The sequence below is a fragment of the Salmo salar genome, chromosome 07 (assembly GCF_965601325.2).
Source record: "Salmo salar chromosome 07, fSalSal1, whole genome shotgun sequence".
NCBI classification, from domain to species: Eukaryota; Metazoa; Chordata; class Actinopteri; order Salmoniformes; family Salmonidae; genus Salmo; species Salmo salar.
In genome coordinates, this window is record NC_138297.1 from 27,639,533 (window position 1) to 27,654,583 (window position 15,051).

General features: G+C 41.5%; 12 non-coding genes across 12 annotated transcripts; all 12 read right to left on the reverse strand.

Annotated features, from left to right (window-relative positions):
* Window positions 1-634: 634 nt before the first annotated feature.
* On the reverse strand, window positions 635-708 carry trnan-guu (transfer RNA asparagine (anticodon GUU)). Its single transcript has one exon. It is a non-coding gene; the product is annotated as a tRNA-Asn (tRNA).
* A 1,113-nt stretch (window positions 709-1,821) lies between these two features.
* On the reverse strand, window positions 1,822-1,895 carry trnan-guu (transfer RNA asparagine (anticodon GUU)). The gene has a single exon. It is a non-coding gene; the product is annotated as a tRNA-Asn (tRNA).
* A 1,113-nt stretch (window positions 1,896-3,008) lies between these two features.
* trnan-guu (transfer RNA asparagine (anticodon GUU)) lies at window positions 3,009-3,082 on the reverse strand. Its single transcript has one exon. It is a non-coding gene; the product is annotated as a tRNA-Asn (tRNA).
* A 1,113-nt stretch (window positions 3,083-4,195) lies between these two features.
* Window positions 4,196-4,269, reverse strand: trnan-guu (transfer RNA asparagine (anticodon GUU)). The gene has a single exon. It is a non-coding gene; the product is annotated as a tRNA-Asn (tRNA).
* Window positions 4,270-5,382: 1,113 nt separating this feature from the next.
* trnan-guu (transfer RNA asparagine (anticodon GUU)) lies at window positions 5,383-5,456 on the reverse strand. Its single transcript has one exon. It is a non-coding gene; the product is annotated as a tRNA-Asn (tRNA).
* Window positions 5,457-6,569: 1,113 nt separating this feature from the next.
* On the reverse strand, window positions 6,570-6,643 carry trnan-guu (transfer RNA asparagine (anticodon GUU)). The gene has a single exon. It is a non-coding gene; the product is annotated as a tRNA-Asn (tRNA).
* Window positions 6,644-7,756: 1,113 nt separating this feature from the next.
* Window positions 7,757-7,830, reverse strand: trnan-guu (transfer RNA asparagine (anticodon GUU)). Its single transcript has one exon. It is a non-coding gene; the product is annotated as a tRNA-Asn (tRNA).
* A 1,113-nt stretch (window positions 7,831-8,943) lies between these two features.
* On the reverse strand, window positions 8,944-9,017 carry trnan-guu (transfer RNA asparagine (anticodon GUU)). Its single transcript has one exon. It is a non-coding gene; the product is annotated as a tRNA-Asn (tRNA).
* Window positions 9,018-10,130: 1,113 nt separating this feature from the next.
* On the reverse strand, window positions 10,131-10,204 carry trnan-guu (transfer RNA asparagine (anticodon GUU)). The gene has a single exon. It is a non-coding gene; the product is annotated as a tRNA-Asn (tRNA).
* A 1,113-nt stretch (window positions 10,205-11,317) lies between these two features.
* trnan-guu (transfer RNA asparagine (anticodon GUU)) lies at window positions 11,318-11,391 on the reverse strand. Its single transcript has one exon. It is a non-coding gene; the product is annotated as a tRNA-Asn (tRNA).
* A 2,300-nt stretch (window positions 11,392-13,691) lies between these two features.
* On the reverse strand, window positions 13,692-13,765 carry trnan-guu (transfer RNA asparagine (anticodon GUU)). The gene has a single exon. It is a non-coding gene; the product is annotated as a tRNA-Asn (tRNA).
* Window positions 13,766-14,878: 1,113 nt separating this feature from the next.
* trnan-guu (transfer RNA asparagine (anticodon GUU)) lies at window positions 14,879-14,952 on the reverse strand. The gene has a single exon. It is a non-coding gene; the product is annotated as a tRNA-Asn (tRNA).
* Between the last annotated feature and the right edge of the window lie 99 nt (window positions 14,953-15,051).

A 15,051-nucleotide genomic window follows, 5' to 3' on the forward strand; every position in this document is an offset into this window, starting at 1 on the left:
GCTAAGGGTTTTCATGCCAGATTGACATCATTTACATTGTCATACATGCCGGATTAATATGAATGAATGATATGTTCCATGGAGACCACAGAATGATCAAGCTATTGAGTAACAGAAGATCAGAGACCATTGACAGCCATTTAGGTATAGTATAGCAGCAGGTATAGGAACTTGTCATCTTTCATGTTCAACAACACACCAATCACATGTGACAATAGGAAACAAAGCAGGTCAAAAGCGAGCTTACTGTAAATCCAGGAAGGTCTTTCCACATCAGTATAAATGAAAAAATAGCATCTCTGGGTGGGCTCAAATCACCAACCTTTAAACTAACGGCCTAAGGCGCTAACCAATTGCGCCACAGAGACTTGTGATTATATTCACCCTCAGCAGGCCAAAGTCTCATGGAAGCTCTCTACAAGTCAGGAAGTTTCACATCGCTACAATCTGAAAAAAGTCATCCATGGGTGGTGTCGAAGCACCAATCTTTAGATAGATTGTCAAACACACTAACTGATTGCACTAGAGAGGCTTGTGTTGACATTGACCCTCAGCAGGACAAAGTAACAGGGAATCTCATTACAGGTCCAGGATGTCACATCCGCATCATGGAGCACAACAAACTGAAAACTCTCGTCCCTGGGTGGGCTCGAACCACCAACCTTTAGATTAACAGTCTAACGCGCTAACCAATTGCGCCACAGAGACTTGTTGTGTGTCTGACCCTGACACTTGATCGCTGGCCATCCGTGACATAATCCAACTGTACATGGAGTTTACGAAACAACAACACTTTGTTCCAATGGTTGTGTCAATGTGCATCGAAAGTGCCGCAACATTTTCAAGGAAGTAGCCCTGTAGTTTTCTAACGTTTGTTAGCTTTTTGAATGGCCTTAAAAGGGCAAAAATGTAGCACAATGTTCGTCAGCACAACGTTATATAAAAAGGCATCTGGCAGGAGTAAATTTGGCCACAATCACAAATATAATTTGATAAATATATATCTTAAACAACTGCGTTTTCACGAATGTAATATATGATCGCCAAGCCCATTCAAAATAATTAGGGGACTGACCCTGGAAGAATGATGTAATGGCGAGTCACTTTTATGTCGTATAGGCACACATATTCACACAAATACACACATACTGGACCAACATTGTCCTTCAAGCGAAATACATTTAAATGCTAAGGGTTTTCATGCCAGATTGACATCATTTACATTGTCATACATGCCGGATTAATATGAATGAATGATATGTTCCATGGAGACCACAGAATGATCAAGCTATTGAGTAACAGAAGATCAGAGACCATTGACAGCCATTTAGGTATAGTATAGCAGCAGGTATAGGAACTTGTCATCTTTCATGTTCAACAACACACCAATCACATGTGACAATAGGAAACAAAGCAGGTCAAAAGCGAGCTTACTGTAAATCCAGGAAGGTCTTTCCACATCAGTATAAATGAAAAAATAGCATCTCTGGGTGGGCTCAAATCACCAACCTTTAAACTAACGGCCTAAGGCGCTAACCAATTGCGCCACAGAGACTTGTGTTTATATTCACCCTCAGCAGGCCAAAGTCTCATGGAAGCTCTCTACAAGTCAGGAAGTTTCACATCGCTACAATCTGAAAAAAGTCATCCATGGGTGGTGTCGAAGCACCAATCTTTAGATAGATTGTCAAACACACTAACTGATTGCACTAGAGAGGCTTGTGTTGACATTGACCCTCAGCAGGACAAAGTAACAGGGAATCTCATTACAGGTCCAGGATGTCACATCCGCATCATGGAGCACAACAAACTGAAAACTCTCGTCCCTGGGTGGGCTCGAACCACCAACCTTTAGATTAACAGTCTAACGCGCTAACCAATTGCGCCACAGAGACTTGTTGTGTGTCTGACCCTGACACTTGATCGCTGGCCATCCGTGATCTCATCCAACTGTACATGGAGTTTACGAAACAACAACACTTTGTTCCAATGGTTGTGTCAATGTGCATCGAAAGTGCCGCAACATTTTCAAGGAAGTAGCCCTGTAGTTTTCTAACGTTTGTTAGCTTTTTGAATGGCCTTAAAAGGGCAAAAATGTAGCACAATGTTCGTCAGCACAACATTATATAAAAAGGCATCTGGCAGGAGTAAATTTGGCCACAATCACAAATATAATTTGATAAATATATATCTTAAACAACTGCGTTTTCACGAATGTAATATATGATCGCCAAGCCCATTCAAAATAATTAGGGGACTGACCCTGGAAGAATGATGTAATGGCGAGTCACTTTCATGTCGTATAGGCACACATATTCACACAAATACACACATACTGGACCAACATTGTCCTTCAAGCGAAATACATTTAAATGCTAAGGGTTTTCATGCCAGATTGACATCATTTACATTGTCATACATGCCGGATTAATATGAATGAATGATATGTTCCATGGAGACCACAGAATGATCAAGCTATTGAGTAACAGAAGATCAGAGACCATTGACAGCCATTTAGGTATAGTATAGCAGCAGGTATAGGAACTTGTCATCTTTCATGTTCAACAACACACCAATCACATGTGACAATAGGAAACAAAGCAGGTCAAAAGCGAGCTTACTGTAAATCCAGGAAGGTCTTTCCACATCACTATAAATGGAAAGATAGCATCTCTGGGTGGGCTCAAATCACCAACCTTTAAACTAACGGCCTAAGGCGCTAACCAATTGCGCCACAGAGACTTGTGATTATATTCACCCTCAGCAGGCCAAAGTCTCATGGAAGCTCTCTACAAGTCAGGAAGTTTCACATCGCTACAATCTGAAAAATGTCATCCATGGGTGGTGTCGAAGCACCAATCTTTAGATAGATTGTCAAACACACTAACTGATTGCACTAGAGAGGCTTGTGTTGACATTGACCCTCAGCAGGACAAAGTAACAGGGAATCTCATTACAGGTCCAGGATGTCACATCCGCATCATGGAGCACAACAAACTGAAAACTCTCGTCCCTGGGTGGGCTCGAACCACCAACCTTTAGATTAACAGTCTAACGCGCTAACCAATTGCGCCACAGAGACTTGTTGTGTGTCTGACCCTGACACTTGATCGCTGGCCATCCGTGATCTCATCCAACTGTACATGGAGTTTACGAAACAACAACACTTTGTTCCAATGGTTGTGTCAATGTGCATCGAAAGTGCCGCAACATTTTCAAGGAAGTAGCCCTGTAGTTTTCTAACGTTTGTTAGCTTTTTGAATGGCCTTAAAAGGGCAAAAATGTAGCACAATGTTCGTCAGCACAACATTATATAAAAAGGCATCTGGCAGGAGTAAATTTGGCCACAATCACAAATATTATTTGATAAATATATATCTTAAACAACTGCGTTTTCACGAATGTAATATATGATCGCCAAGCCCATTCAAAATAATTAGGGGACTGACCCTGGAAGAATGATGTAATGGCGAGTCACTTTCATGTCGTATAGGCACACATATTCACACAAATACACACATACTGGACCAACATTGTCCTTCAAGCGAAATACATTTAAATGCTAAGGGTTTTCATGCCAGATTGACATCATTTACATTGTCATACTTGCCGGATTAATATGAATAAATGATATGTTCCATGGAGACCACAGAATGATCAAGCTATTGAGTAACAGAAGATCAGAGACCATTGACAGCCATTTAGGTATAGTATAGCAGCAGGTATAGGAACTTGTCATCTTTCATGTTCAACAACACACCAATCACATGTGACAATAGGAAACAAAGCAGGTCAAAAGCGAGCTTACTGTAAATCCAGGAAGGTCTTTCCACATCAGTATAAATGGAATGATAGCATCTCTGGGTGGGCTCAAATCACCAACCTTTAAACTAACGGCCTAAGGCGCTAACCAATTGCGCCACAGAGACTTGTGATTATATTCACCCTCAGCAGGCCAAAGTCTCATGGAAGCTCACTACAAGTCAGGAAGTTTCACATCGCTACAATCTGAAAAATGTCATCCATGGGTGGTGTCGAAGCACCAATCTTTAGATAGATTGTCAAACACACTAACTGATTGCACTAGAGAGGCTTGTGTTGGCATTGACCCTCAGCAGGACAAAGTAACAGGGAATCTCATTACAGGTCCAGGATGTCACATCCGCATCATGGAGCACAACAAACTGAAAACTCTCGTCCCTGGGTGGGCTCGAACCACCAACCTTTAGATTAACAGTCTAACGCGCTAACCAATTGCGCCACAGAGACTTGTTGTGTGTCTGACCCTGACACTTGATCGCTGGCCATCCGTGATCTCATCCAACTGTACATGGAGTTTACGAAACAACAACACTTTGTTCCAATGGTTGTGTCAATGTGCATCGAAAGTGCCGCAACATTTTCAAGGAAGTAGCCCTGTAGTTTTCTAACGTTTGTTAGCTTTTTGAATGGCCTTAAAAGGGCAAAAATGTAGCACAATGTTCGTCAGCACAACATTATATAAAAAGGCATCTGGCAGGAGTAAATTTGGCCACAATCACAAATATAATTTGATAAATATATATCTTAAACAACTGCGTTTTCACGAATGTAATATATGATCGCCAAGCCCATTCAAAATAATTAGGGGACTGACCCTGGAAGAATGATGTAATGGCGAGTCACTTTCATGTCGTATAGGCACACATATTCACACAAATACACACATACTGGACCAACATTGTCCTTCAAGCGAAATACATTTAAATGCTAAGGGTTTTCATGCCAGATTGACATCATTTACATTGTCATACATGCCGGATTAATATGAATAAATGATATGTTCCATGGAGACCACAGAATGATCAAGCTATTGAGTAACAGAAGATCAGAGACCATTGACAGCCATTTAGGTATAGTATAGCAGCAGGTATAGGAACTTGTCATCTTTCATGTTCAACAACACACCAATCACATGTGACAATAGGAAACAAAGCAGGTCAAAAGCGAGCTTACTGTAAATCCAGGAAGGTCTTTCCACATCAGTATAAATGGAATGATAGCATCTCTGGGTGGGCTCAAATCACCAACCTTTAAACTAACGGCCTAAGGCGCTAACCAATTGCGCCACAGAGACTTGTGATTATATTCACCCTCAGCAGGCCAAAGTCTCATGGAAGCTCTCTACAAGTCAGGAAGTTTCACATCGCTACAATCTGAAAAATGTCATCCATGGGTGGTGTCGAAGCACCAATCTTTAGATAGATTGTCAAACACACTAACTGATTGCACTAGAGAGGCTTGTGTTGACATTGACCCTCAGCAGGACAAAGTAACAGGGAATCTCATTACAGGTCCAGGATGTCACATCCGCATCATGGAGCACAACAAACTGAAAACTCTCGTCCCTGGGTGGGCTCGAACCACCAACCTTTAGATTAACAGTCTAACGCGCTAACCAATTGCGCCACAGAGACTTGTTGTGTGTCTGACCCTGACACTTGATCGCTGGCCATCCGTGATCTCATCCAACTGTACATGGAGTTTACGAAACAACAACACTTTGTTCCAATGGTTGTGTCAATGTGCATCGAAAGTGCCGCAACATTTTCAAGGAAGTAGCCCTGTAGTTTTCTAACGTTTGTTAGCTTTTTGAATGGCCTTAAAAGGGCAAAAATGTAGCACAATGTTCGTCAGCACAACATTATATAAAAAGGCATCTGGCAGGAGTAAATTTGGCCACAATCACAAATATAATTTGATAAATATATATCTTAAACAACTGCGTTTTCACGAATGTAATATATGATCGCCAAGCCCATTCAAAATAATTAGGGGACTGACCCTGGAAGAATGATGTAATGGCGAGTCACTTTCATGTCGTATAGGCACACATATTCACACAAATACACACATACTGGACCAACATTGTCCTTCAAGCGAAATACATTTAAATGCTAAGGGTTTTCATGCCAGATTGACATCATTTACATTGTCATACTTGCCGGATTAATATGAATAAATGATATGTTCCATGGAGACCACAGAATGATCAAGCTATTGAGTAACAGAAGATCAGAGACCATTGACAGCCATTTAGGTATAGTATAGCAGCAGGTATAGGAACTTGTCATCTTTCATGTTCAACAACACACCAATCACATGTGACAATAGGAAACAAAGCAGGTCAAAAGCGAGCTTACTGTAAATCCAGGAAGGTCTTTCCACATCAGTATAAATGGAATGATAGCATCTCTGGGTGGGCTCAAATCACCAACCTTTAAACTAACGGCCTAAGGCGCTAACCAATTGCGCCACAGAGACTTGTGATTATATTCACCCTCAGCAGGCCAAAGTCTCATGGAAGCTCACTACAAGTCAGGAAGTTTCACATCGCTACAATCTGAAAAATGTCATCCATGGGTGGTGTCGAAGCACCAATCTTTAGATAGATTGTCAAACACACTAACTGATTGCACTAGAGAGGCTTGTGTTGGCATTGACCCTCAGCAGGACAAAGTAACAGGGAATCTCATTACAGGTCCAGGATGTCACATCCGCATCATGGAGCACAACAAACTGAAAACTCTCGTCCCTGGGTGGGCTCGAACCACCAACCTTTAGATTAACAGTCTAACGCGCTAACCAATTGCGCCACAGAGACTTGTTGTGTGTCTGACCCTGACACTTGATCGCTGGCCATCCGTGATCTCATCCAACTGTACATGGAGTTTACGAAACAACAACACTTTGTTCCAATGGTTGTGTCAACGTGCATCGAAAGTGCCGCAACATTTTCAAGGAAGTAGCCCTGTAGTTTTCTAACGTTTGTTAGCTTTTTGAATGGCCTTAAAAGGGCAAAAATGTAGCACAATGTTCGTCAGCACAACATTATATAAAAAGGCATCTGGCAGGAGTAAATTTGGCCACAATCACAAATATAATTTGATAAATATATATCTTAAACAACTGCGTTTTCACGAATGTAATATATGATCGCCAAGCCCATTCAAAATAATTAGGGGACTGACCCTGGAAGAATGATGTAATGGCGAGTCACTTTCATGTCGTATAGGCACACATATTCACACAAATACACACATACTGGACCAACATTGTCCTTCAAGCGAAATACATTTAAATGCTAAGGGTTTTCATGCCAGATTGACATCATTTACATTGTCATACATGCCGGATTAATATGAATAAATGATATGTTCCATGGAGACCACAGAATGATCAAGCTATTGAGTAACAGAAGATCAGAGACCATTGACAGCCATTTAGGTATAGTATAGCAGCAGGTATAGGAACTTGTCATCTTTCATGTTCAACAACACACCAATCACATGTGACAATAGGAAACAAAGCAGGTCAAAAGCGAGCTTACTGTAAATCCAGGAAGGTCTTTCCACATCAGTATAAATGGAATGATAGCATCTCTGGGTGGGCTCAAATCACCAACCTTTAAACTAACGGCCTAAGGCGCTAACCAATTGCGCCACAGAGACTTGTGATTATATTCACCCTCAGCAGGCCAAAGTCTCATGGAAGCTCTCTACAAGTCAGGAAGTTTCACATCGCTACAATCTGAAAAATGTCATCCATGGGTGGTGTCGAAGCACCAATCTTTAGATAGATTGTCAAACACACTAACTGATTGCACTAGAGAGGCTTGTGTTGACATTGACCCTCAGCAGGACAAAGTAACAGGGAATCTCATTACAGGTCCAGGATGTCACATCCGCATCATGGAGCACAACAAACTGAAAACTCTCGTCCCTGGGTGGGCTCGAACCACCAACCTTTAGATTAACAGTCTAACGCGCTAACCAATTGCGCCACAGAGACTTGTTGTGTGTCTGACCCTGACACTTGATCGCTGGCCATCCGTGATCTCATCCAACTGTACATGGAGTTTACGAAACAACAACACTTTGTTCCAATGGTTGTGTCAATGTGCATCGAAAGTGCCGCAACATTTTCAAGGAAGTAGCCCTGTAGTTTTCTAACGTTTGTTAGCTTTTTGAATGGCCTTAAAAGGGCAAAAATGTAGCACAATGTTCGTCAGCACAACATTATATAAAAAGGCATCTGGCAGGAGTAAATTTGGCCACAATCACAAATATTATTTGATAAATATATATCTTAAACAACTGCGTTTTCACGAATGTAATATATGATCGCCAAGCCCATTCAAAATAATTAGGGGACTGACCCTGGAAGAATGATGTAATGGCGAGTCACTTTCATGTCGTATAGGCACACATATTCACACAAATACACACATACTGGACCAACATTGTCCTTCAAGCGAAATACATTTAAATGCTAAGGGTTTTCATGCCAGATTGACATCATTTACATTGTCATACTTGCCGGATTAATATGAATAAATGATATGTTCCATGGAGACCACAGAATGATCAAGCTATTGAGTAACAGAAGATCAGAGACCATTGACAGCCATTTAGGTATAGTATAGCAGCAGGTATAGGAACTTGTCATCTTTCATGTTCAACAACACACCAATCACATGTGACAATAGGAAACAAAGCAGGTCAAAAGCGAGCTTACTGTAAATCCAGGAAGGTCTTTCCACATCAGTATAAATGGAATGATAGCATCTCTGGGTGGGCTCAAATCACCAACCTTTAAACTAACGGCCTAAGGCGCTAACCAATTGCGCCACAGAGACTTGTGATTATATTCACCCTCAGCAGGCCAAAGTCTCATGGAAGCTCACTACAAGTCAGGAAGTTTCACATCGCTACAATCTGAAAAATGTCATCCATGGGTGGTGTCGAAGCACCAATCTTTAGATAGATTGTCAAACACACTAACTGATTGCACTAGAGAGGCTTGTGTTGGCATTGACCCTCAGCAGGACAAAGTAACAGGGAATCTCATTACAGGTCCAGGATGTCACATCCGCATCATGGAGCACAACAAACTGAAAACTCTCGTCCCTGGGTGGGCTCGAACCACCAACCTTTAGATTAACAGTCTAACGCGCTAACCAATTGCGCCACAGAGACTTGTTGTGTGTCTGACCCTGACACTTGATCGCTGGCCATCCGTGATCTCATCCAACTGTACATGGAGTTTACGAAACAACAACACTTTGTTCCAATGGTTGTGTCAACGTGCATCGAAAGTGCCGCAACATTTTCAAGGAAGTAGTCCTGTAGTTTTCTAACGTTTGTTAGCTTTTTGAATGGCCTTAAAAGGGCAAAAATGTAGCACAATGTTCGTCAGCACAACATTATATAAAAAGGCATCTGGCAGGAGTGAATTTGGCCACAATCACAAATATAATTTGATAAATATATATCTTAAACAACTGCGTTTTCACGAATGTAATATATGATCGCCAAGCCCATTCAAAATAATTAGGGGACTGACCCTGGAAGAATGATGTAATGGCGAGTCACTTTCATGTCGTATAGGCACACATATTCACACAAATACACACATACTGGACCAACATTGTCCTTCAAGCGAAATACATTTAAATGCTAAGGGTTTTCATGCCAGATTGACATCATTTACATTGTCATACATGCCGGATTAATATGAATAAATGATATGTTCCATGGAGACCACAGAATGATCAAGCTATTGAGTAACAGAAGATCAGAGACCATTGACAGCCATTTAGGTATAGTATAGCAGCAGGTATAGGAACTTGTCATCTTTCATGTTCAACAACACACCAATCACATGTGACAATAGGAAACAAAGCAGGTCAAAAGCGAGCTTACTGTAAATCCAGGAAGGTCTTTCCACATCAGTATAAATGGAAAGATAGCATCTCTGGGTGGGCTCAAATCACCAACCTTTAAACTAACGGCCTAAGGCGCTAACCAATTGCGCCACAGAGACTTGTGATTATATTCACCCTCAGCAGGCCAAAGTCTCATGGAAGCTCTCTACAAGTCAGGAAGTTTCACATCGCTACAATCTGAAAAATGTCATCCATGGGTGGTGTCGAAGCACCAATCTTTAGATAGATTGTCAAACACACTAACTGATTGCACTAGAGAGGCTTGTGTTGACATTGACCCTCAGCAGGACAAAGTAACAGGGAATCTCATTACAGGTCCAGGATGTCACATCCGCATCATGGAGCACAACAAACTGAAAACTCTCGTCCCTGGGTGGGCTCGAACCACCAACCTTTAGATTAACAGTCTAACGCGCTAACCAATTGCGCCACAGAGACTTGTTGTGTGTCTGACCCTGACACTTGATCGCTGGCCATCCGTGATCTCATCCAACTGTACATGGAGTTTACGAAACAACAACACTTTGTTCCAATGGTTGTGTCAATGTGCATCGAAAGTGCCGCAACATTTTCAAGGAAGTAGCCCTGTAGTTTTCTAACGTTTGTTAGCTTTTTGAATGGCCTTAAAAGGGCAAAAATGTAGCACAATGTTCGTCAGCACAACATTATATAAAAAGGCATCTGGCAGGAGTAAATTTGGCCACAATCACAAATATTATTTGATAAATATATATCTTAAACAACTGCGTTTTCACGAATGTAATATATGATCGCCAAGCCCATTCAAAATAATTAGGGGACTGACCCTGGAAGAATGATGTAATGGCGAGTCACTTTCATGTCGTATAGGCACACATATTCACACAAATACACACATACTGGACCAACATTGTCCTTCAAGCGAAATACATTTAAATGCTAAGGGTTTTCATGCCAGATTGACATCATTTACATTGTCATACTTGCCGGATTAATATGAATAAATGATATGTTCCATGGAGACCACAGAATGATCAAGCTATTGAGTAACAGAAGATCAGAGACCATTGACAGCCATTTAGGTATAGTATAGCAGCAGGTATAGGAACTTGTCATCTTTCATGTTCAACAACACACCAATCACATGTGACAATAGGAAACAAAGCAGGTCAAAAGCGAGCTTACTGTAAATCCAGGAAGGTCTTTCCACATCAGTATAAATGGAATGATAGCATCTCTGGGTGGGCTCAAATCACCAACCTTTAAACTAACGGCCTAAGGCGCTAACCAATTGCGCCACAGAGACTTGTGATTATATTCACCCTCAGCAGGCCAAAGTCTCATGGAAGCTCACTACAAGTCAGGAAGTTTCACATCGCTACAATCTGAAAAATGTCATCCATGGGTGGTGTCGAAGCACCAATCTTTAGATAGATTGTCAAACACACTAACTGATTGCACTAGAGAGGCTTGTGTTGGCATTGACCCTCAGCAGGACAAAGTAACAGGGAATCTCATTACAGGTCCAGGATGTCACATCCGCATCATGGAGCACAACAAACTGAAAACTCTCGTCCCTGGGTGGGCTCGAACCACCAACCTTTAGATTAACAGTCTAACGCGCTAACCAATTGCGCCACAGAGACTTGTTGTGTGTCTGACCCTGACACTTGATCGCTGGCCATCCGTGATCTCATCCAACTGTACATGGAGTTTACGAAACAACAACACTTTGTTCCAATGGTTGTGTCAACGTGCATCGAAAGTGCCGCAACATTTTCAAGGAAGTAGCCCTGTAGTTTTCTAACGTTTGTTAGCTTTTTGAATGGCCTTAAAAGGGCAAAAATGTAGCACAATGTTCGTCAGCACAACATTATATAAAAAGGCATCTGGCAGGAGTAAATTTGGCCACAATCACAAATATTATTTGATAAATATATATCTTAAACAACTGCGTTTTCACGAATGTAATATATGATCGCCAAGCCCATTCAAAATAATTAGGGGACTGACCCTGGAAGAATGATGTAATGGCGAGTCACTTTCATGTCGTATAGGCACACATATTCACACAAATACACACATACTGGACCAACATTGTCCTTCAAGCGAAATACATTTAAATGCTAAGGGTTTTCATGCCAGATTGACATCATTTACATTGTCATACTTGCCGGATTAATATGAATAAATGATATGTTCCATGGAGACCACAGAATGATAAAGCTATTGAGTAACAGAAGATCAGAGACCATTGACAGCCATTTAGGTATAGTATAGCAGCAGGTATAGGAACTTGTCATCTTTCATGTTCAACAACACACCAATCACATGTGACAATAGGAAACAAAGCAGGTCAAAAGCGAGCTTACTGTAAATCCAGGAAGGTCTTTCCACATCAGTATAAATGGAATGATAGCATCTCTGGGTGGGCTCAAATCACCAACCTTTAAACTAACGGCCTAAGGCGCTAACCAATTGCGCCACAGAGACTTGTGATTATATTCACCCTCAGCAGGCCAAAGTCTCATGGAAGCTCACTACAAGTAAGGAAGTTTCACATCGCTACAATCTGAAAAATGTCATCCATGGGTGGTGTCGAAGCACCAATCTTTAGATAGATAGTCAAACACACTAACTGATTGCACTAGAGAGGCTTGTGTTGGCATTGACCCTCAGCAGGACAAAGTAACAGGGAATCTCATTACAGGTCCAGGATGTCACATCCGCATCATGGAGCACAACAAACTGAAAACTCTCGTCCCTGGGTGGGCTCGAACCACCAACCTTTAGATTAACAGTCTAACGCGCTAACCAATTGCGTCACAGAGACTTATTGTGTGTCTGACCCTGACACTTGATCGCTGGCCATCCGTGATCTCATCCAACTGTACATGGAGTTTACGAAACAACAACACTTTGTTCCAATGGTTGTGTCAATGTGCATCGAAAGTGCCGCAACATTTTCAAGGAAGTAGCCCTGTAGTTTTCTAACGTTTGTTAGCTTTTTGAATGGCCTTAAAAGGGCAAAAATGTAGCACAATGTTCGTCAGCACAACATTATATAAAAAGGCATCTGGCAGGAGTAAATTTGGCCACAATCACAAATATTATTTGATAAATATATAACTTAAACAACTGCGTTTTCACGAATGTAATATATGATCGCCAAGCCCATTCAAAATAATTAGGGGACTGACCCTGGAAGAATGATGTAATGGCGAGTCACTTTCATGTCGTATAGGCACACATATTCACACAAATACACACATACTGGACCAACATTGTCCTTCAAGCGAAATACATTTAAATGCTAAGGGTTTTCATGCCAGATTGACATCATTTACATTGTCATACATGCCGGATTAATATGAATGAATGATATGTTCCATGGAGACCACAGAATGATCAAGCTATTGAGTAACAGAAGATCAGAGACCATTGACAGCCATTTAGGTATAGTATAGCAGCAGGTATAGGAACTTGTCATCTTTCATGTTCAACAACACACCAATCACATGTGACAATAGGAAACAAAGCAGGTCAAAAGCGAGCTTACTGTAAATCCAGGAAGGTCTTTCCACATCAGTATAAATGAAAAAATAGCATCTCTGGGTGGGCTCAAATCACCAACCTTTAAACTAACGGCCTAAGGCGCTAACCAATTGCGCCACAGAGACTTGTGATTATGTTCACCCTCAGCAGGCCAAAGTCTCATGGAAGCTCTCTACAAGTCAGGAAGTTTCACATCGCTACAATCTGAAAAATGTCATCCATGGGTGGTGTCGAAGCACCAATCTTTAGATAGATTGTCAAACACACTAACTGATTGCACTAGAGAGGCTTGTGTTGACATTGACCCTCAGCAGGACAAAGTAACAGGGAATCTCATTACAGGTCCAGGATGTCACATCCGCATCATGGAGCACAACAAACTGAAAACTCTCGTCCCTGGGTGGGCTCGAACCACCAACCTTTAGATTAACAGTCTAACGCGCTAACCAATTGCGCCACAGAGACTTGTTGTGTGTCTGACCCTGACACTTGATCGCTGGCCATCCGTGATCTCATCCAACTGTACATGGAGTTTACGAAACAACAACACTTTGTTCCAATGGTTGTGTCAATGTGCATCGAAAGTGCCGCAACATTTTCAAGGAAGTAGCCCTGTAGTTTTCTAACGTTTGTTAGCTTTTTGAATGGCCTTAAAAGGGCAAAAATGTAGCACAATGTTCGTCAGCACAACATTATATAAAAAGGCATCTGGCAGGAGTAAATTTGGCCACAATCACAAATATACTTTGATAAATATATATCTTAAACAACTGCGTTTTCACGAATGTAATATATGATCGCCAAGCCCATTCAAAATAATTAGGGGACTGACCCTGGAAGAATGATGTAATGGCGAGTCACTTTCATGTTGTATAGGCACACATATTCACACAAATACACACATACTGGACCAACATTGTCCTTCAAGCGAAATACATTTAAATGCTAAGGGTTTTCATGCCAGATTGACATCATTTACATTGTCATACATGCCGGATTAATATGAATGAATGATATGTTCCATGGAGACCACAGAATGATCAAGCTATTGAGTAACAGAAGATCAGAGACCATTGACAGCCATTTAGGTATAGTATAGCAGCAGGTATAGGAACTTGTCATCTTTCATGTTCAACAACACACCAATCACATGTGACAATAGGAAACAAAGCAGGTCAAAAGCGAGCTTACTGTAAATCCAGGAAGGTCTTTCCACATCAGTATAAATGAAAAAATAGCATCTCTGGGTGGGCTCAAATCACCAACCTTTAAACTAACGGCCTAAGGCGCTAACCAATTGCGCCACAGAGACTTGTGATTATATTCACCCTCAGCAGGCCAAAGTCTCATGGAAGCTCTCTACAAGTCAGGAAGTTTCACATCGCTACAATCTGAAAAATGTCATCCATGGGTGGTGTCGAAGCACCAATCTTTAGATAGATTGTCAAACACACTAACTGATTGCACTAGAGAGGCTTGTGTTGACATTGACCCTCAGCAGGACAAAGTAACAGGGAATCTCATTACAGGTCCAGGATGTCACATCCGCATCATGGAGCACAACAAACTGAAAACTCTCGTCCCTGGGTGGGCTCAAACCACCAACCTTTAGATTAACAGTCTAACGCGCTAACCAATTGCGCCACAGAGACTTATTGTGTGTCTGACCCTGACACTTGATCGCTGGCCATCCGTGATCTCATCCAACTGTACATGGAGTTTACGAAACAACAACACTTTGTTCCAATGGT